Below are 6040 nucleotides of genomic sequence, written 5' to 3'. Positions count from 1 at the left end.
GCAGATACTCTTTACACTGTGGGATGGTTTCCAAAACCCCCTTTAAATAATACAAATAATTGTTTATTTATCTATGATATACACAATGGCTATGTTCGATATAGCATACCGTATCTCTTAGTATGCAGTGTGAATAATGTACACAGTATGGACATTTCCTGTATGCAAAGATTACCTGAAAAATCATTTTCCAAACTGTGCAATACACAACCAGAACACACTGTGTGGAACAATGTATGCCACAATGCAAAGCATTTAACTTTAGTATATCAAGAGCGATGAATGAAATGGAAGTAATATCAACTGCATTTTCTTAAAGTGTCTTTTTAGACTTATTATTTCCCAGAAGTTAAGCCAATTGCAAAACACGTTGAATTACAAATGCAGTACTGCTGTATTTATTTATTTATTTTTAAATATTTGAACTGGCCATACTAAAGGAAATATTGATCGTGATGAATTCGTGTGACCAATAGAGCCTACTGAAACATTTAGTGCTGTATATTGCATATTTCAATTCAATTCAATTCAAATTTATTTGTATAGCGCTTTTCACAATACATATTGTTTCAAAGCAGCTTTACAGAAAGTGCATTTCAGAAATGTACATAGAGAAATACAGTTAGTTAATCATGTATTGATTTAGGGCATAAACATATCGCCATCGTCGAGTCGTCTCTTCACAGGCGTCGAGTCGTCTCTGCACGGGTGTTGGAGAATCTGTAGTTTCCATGAGAGGCTGGATACAAACTGGAGCTGACGATCTGTATTTACCTTGGGACTGGCGTCCCGAGATAACAACAGAAAAGCAGATGGGAAATAATTAGCGTAGCTGCTGTTCGTAATATTAATGTTAATGCATTCAATCTGATTCAACTGTAGTATAAAAGGTAGGTATTATGTGAATGCTTGGCTAAAGAGATGCGTCTTTAATCTAGTTTTAAACTGGGACAGCGAGTCTGAGCCTCGAACAATATCAGGAAGGCCATTCCAGAGTTTAGGAGCTAAATGTGAAAACGCCCTCCCTCCTTTAGTGGACTTAGATATCCTAGGAATGACCAGAAGCCTCGAATTTAGTGATCTTAAAGAGCGCGATGGATTGTAGGGCGATAGAAGTTCCGTTAAATACACGGGAGCTAAACTATTTAGGGCTTTATAGGTCAGTAGTAATACTTTGTAATTGATACGGAACTTTATAGGTAACCAATGTAGAGACGACAGAATTGGTGTTATATGATCATATTTTCTTGATCTAGTAAGAACTCTAGCGGCTGCATTTTGGACTAACTGTAGCTTGTTTATTGAGGATGCAGGACAACCTGCTAATAAAGCATTACAGTAATCTAGTCTCGAGGTCATGAATGCATGAACTAACTTTTCTGCATCAGAAACAGATAGCATGTTACGTAGCTTAGCAATGTTTCTAAGGTGGAAAAAGGCTGTTCTTGTAACATATGAAATATGATTTTCAAAAGACAAGTTGCGGTCTAATATAACACCCAGGTCTTTTACTGTAGAGGATAAAGTAACAGGACACCCTTCTAAATTAAAGTTGTATTGTAAGAGGTTTTGTGGGCAGTTTTTTGGACTAATAAGTAATACCTCCGTTTTATCTGAATTTAATAGCAGAAAATTACATGTCATCCAGTATTTTATATCTTTAACACACTCTGTTAATTTAGATAATTTATTGTTTTCATCTGGTCGTAATGAAATATATAATTGAGTGTCATCAGCATAACAGTGGAAATTAATTCCATGTTTTCTTATAATATTACCAAGTGGTAGCATATATATTGAAAATAGCAGAGGGCCTAACACAGATCCTTGCGGTACTCCATAGTTTACTGACGTTATCTTCGATTTTTCCCCATTTAAGCAGACAAAATGGTAACGGTCTGATAAGTACGATCTAAACCAGTTTAATGCCTGTCCCTGAACACCAGTGTAGTTTTGTAGTCGGTCTAAGAGTATTTTGTGATCTATAGTGTCGAACGCAGCACTAAGATCGAGTAAAACTAGTATTGAGATAAAGCCTTGGTCAGAAGCTAGAAGTAAATCATTTGTGATTTTAACGAGCGCAGTTTCTGTGCTATGATGCGGTCTGAATCCTGACTGAAATTTTTCATAGATGTAATTTTCTTGTAAGAAAGAGCACAGTTGAGGGGACACCACTTTTTCTAGAATTTTAGACATAAATGGAAGATTTGAAATTGGTCTATAATTTGCTAGGTTATTATGATCTAATTGTGGTTTCTTAATGAGAGGTTTTATAACTGCCAACTTGAATATTCTTGGAACATGACCTAAGGATAAAGACGAGTTAATAATATTGAGAAGAGGCTCTTCCACTACAGGTAACACTTGTTTCAGTAGTTTAGTTGGTATTGGATCTAATAAACACGTTGTTGGTTTAGATGCAATGATAAGTTTATTTAGCTCTTCCTGTCCTATAGTTGCAAAGCGCTGTAGTTTTTCTTGAGGGGCGATAATTCAGGCTGAATCATAAGACACCATTAAAGATTGTACATTTACAATTGTATTTCTGATGCTTTCTATTTTCTCAGTGAAGAAATTCATAAAATCATTACTACTACACTGTAACGGAATATTTTGCTCAGGTAACGTCTGTTTATTTGTTAGTCTAGCCACGGTGTTAAATAAAAACCTAGGTTTATTTTGGTTATTTTCTATTAGTTTGCGGAGATGCTCAGCCCTGGCTGCTTTTAGGGCCTTTTTATAACGTGACATACTGTCTTTCCAAGCGATTCTAAAAACCTCTAAATTAGTTTGTTTCCATTTACGCTCTAAATTACGAGTTTCTCTCTTTAGAACATGCGTAGCACTGTTGTACCATGGTGCTTTAGTTTTCTCTCTAACCTTTTTTAATCTAATTGGTGCAACGATGTCTAATGTACTAGAGAAAATGGTGCTCATAGTGCTAGTCATTTCCTCTAGTTCATCTGTTTGTTTGGGTTCACTAAGCAGCTGAGATAGATCAGGTAAGCTATTTGAGAATCTATCTATAGTTGTTGGAAGGATTGTTCTGCCTGGTCGATAACGTGGCGCAACATGACAAATTTCAGCGGTACGTAGTATGCAAGTGACCATGTAATGGTCAGTGACTTCATCACTTTGCGGTATAATATCTATATCGGTTGGATTTGTTCCATGTGATATAATTAAATCTAGCGTATGATTAAGACGATGAGTGGGACCAGTTACGTTTTGCTTGACCCCAAAGGAGTTTAATAAATCTGTAAACGCAGCCCCTAACGCATCATTTGAATTATCTACGTGTATGTTAAAATCTCCAACAATTAATGCTTTATCGACATTGACCAAAAGATCTGAGAGAAAGTCTGCAAACTCTTTTAGGAAATCAGCGTAAGGCCCTGGCGGTCTATATACAGTAGCCACGGCTAGAGATAATAGGGATTTCTTTCTTACATCTAAGAGAGTAACATTTAGCACAAGTACTTCAAACGAATTAAACCTGTGACCTGTTTTCTGAGTAACAGTAAGAATATCTTTATAGATTATAGCAACACCACCGCCACGACCAATCAGACGGGGCTCATGCTTGTAACAGTATCCAGGAGGAGTAGACTCATTAAGACCGAAATAATCATTTGGTTTAAGCCAGGTTTCAGTAAGACAAAATACATCGAAACTATTATCTGTGACCATTTCATTTACAATAACTGCCTTAGGTGTGAGCGATCTAATGTTTAGAAGACCTAGCTTTATAAATTGTTTTTGTTCACTAATATTGAGATTTTCTGGTTTAATCACAATTAGATTTTTCCTAGATCCTGCAGTAGATTTATTATTTGATCTCACTAAACGAGGAATAGACAAAGTTTCAATATAATGTTCTACATTGGTACTTATATCAATTAAGTTTGGACAGCAAAGAGTGTGATTTGGACTTTGACTTACTAGTCATATGGTGTGTAGCATCTTGGAGATGTTGTCCGACAGAAGAGCCGCTCCGATTCTGCTGGGGTGAAGGCCATCAGCACGGAAGAGCCTAGGTCGCTCCCAGAAAAGATTCCAATTATTTACAAAGAGCAGTCTCTGTTCATTACACCATGACATTAACCATTCATTTAGAGCAAATAATCTACTGAACCTTTCGTGTCCTAGTCGGTAAGTGGGAAGCGGTCCAGACACGATGATCGTTGTTTCAGGCGATGTGCTGCGTACCGTCTCGATCAGGCTCCTGTAGTCCTTCTTCAGAACCTCCGACTGCCGCAGCCTGATGTCGTTCGTTCCCGCGTGCAGCACGACAGCTCCGACGGGCTCGTCACCATTCAGAATCCCGGGAACCTGTGCAGCGACATCGAGAACACGAGCACCAGGAAAGCAGTGAGTGTGCACCTTACCTTTACCTATGGTAGCATGGACATGCCGGACAATGGAATCGCCGATGATCACAGCGTCGCGTTCCGTCTCGCGTAGAGGGGAGAAGCGGTTCCGGGTGGAAATCTCGAAGGCCGGGAGGGGCGGAGAGGTCCTAGCTCTGGTCCTGGCCCGCGTCTTCCGCTGTGGAATCACCCAGGGTCCATGGTGTTGAGTCGGTGCCGGAGTGAATGAAACCAGGGATGATCGCATCCTGGGCAGAGAAACACATGGAGTAGACGAGGTCGGAGTCAAAAGGTTACTAACCACTGACTTGTGAGCATCGGCGCGTGATGTTTCAAGCGCGAATCGCCGATCTCGTAGCTCGGCCTGTCTCTCTAGTAGGTCGCGGATCTGCTTCTCCACGGATTCCAGCTCTAACTGCACAGAATGCAGCTCGAAGGTGTCCTCACCTGCACTCAAAGGTAACGTTAGACACACATCCGTTATATTCGCCATTATAGCAGATGTGCTATAATGGCGATTTATAGCTTTCAGTGATACGGGTGTAAATAAGTCGATCGATAGGCGCGACCACGCGTGTAATGCTAGGCTAGTAGCGGAAGTTCGAAAGGTTGGATATAAGTAGCGATATCAGAGCAATCCGATTGTTTTTTAAGGAGAATAGTATTCCAGATATGTTCACGCGCTATAAAAATGAAAAAGTTCGTTTGTAAAAGAGTGTAAAGAAGAAAATCAAGGTTTCTGAATTAATTCGACGGAGCTCCAAACACAACAACGCACTCAGTCATTAGTATATTTCCCATACTAATAAGTATATATGACCCTGGTCATAAGGGTAAATTTTTTTTTAAACTGAGATTTATACATCACCTGAAACCTGAATAAATAAGCTTTTCATTGATGTATAGTTTGTTGGGATAGGACAATATTTGGCCGAGATACAACTTGAAAATCTGGAATCTGAGGGGGCAAAAAAAAATCTAAATATTGAGAAAATCGACTTTAAAGTTCAAATGAAGTCCTTGGCAACGCATATTACTAATGAAGGGAAATAAATGAAATTTACATAATTGATTTACCTTTATACACACAAATTTTCATTAAAATATTTCACCAGGAACATATCCAATTTTACACTTGACTTTTCACATATTTCTCACATCATGCTCTCAATCAGGGATGAGGTTACGGTCTAAATCTTAAGTCACATCTGACCTTAAACGGTCCACAAAGTGTTCTTTTATTGTTTTGCCATTGTCCCAGTGGCCTAGTGAGGGCTTCGACTCCTGCATCTCGGTGGCTGACCACACTCACGGCCAAGGCCCCGGCCACACGCTCGCGGTTCCTCATCCTTAGTTTGCTCCAAGAACAAGTTCACCACAATGTCCATTTCTCCAGCACTTTTGTTGTCAGAACCATCAACTGGTAGTACCTCGGGCCTTGGACAAACAGTATCCTTGTAGGGATCATCAACGAAAGGGCGGATGTTCTTATACAGGTACTGTTGCTTCTGGAGTAATAATCCAGGAGGAGTCAGGATAACCGGTTCTCCATCTGGGAAATCCATGCCTTTCAGAAGGATCTGGAAAGGCAATTCGTCACTGCCTGCCTCTTTCTTGCCAAAAACCATTCCAGGATGCTCAGCATCAAACCTGAAAATTGAATGAGACAA

The sequence above is a fragment of the Abramis brama genome, assembly GCF_963993115.1.
Source record: "Abramis brama genome assembly, chromosome: 9".
Lineage (NCBI taxonomy): Eukaryota > Metazoa > Chordata > Actinopteri > Cypriniformes > Leuciscidae > Abramis > Abramis brama.
Note: the sequence above shows the minus strand (reverse complement) of the source record.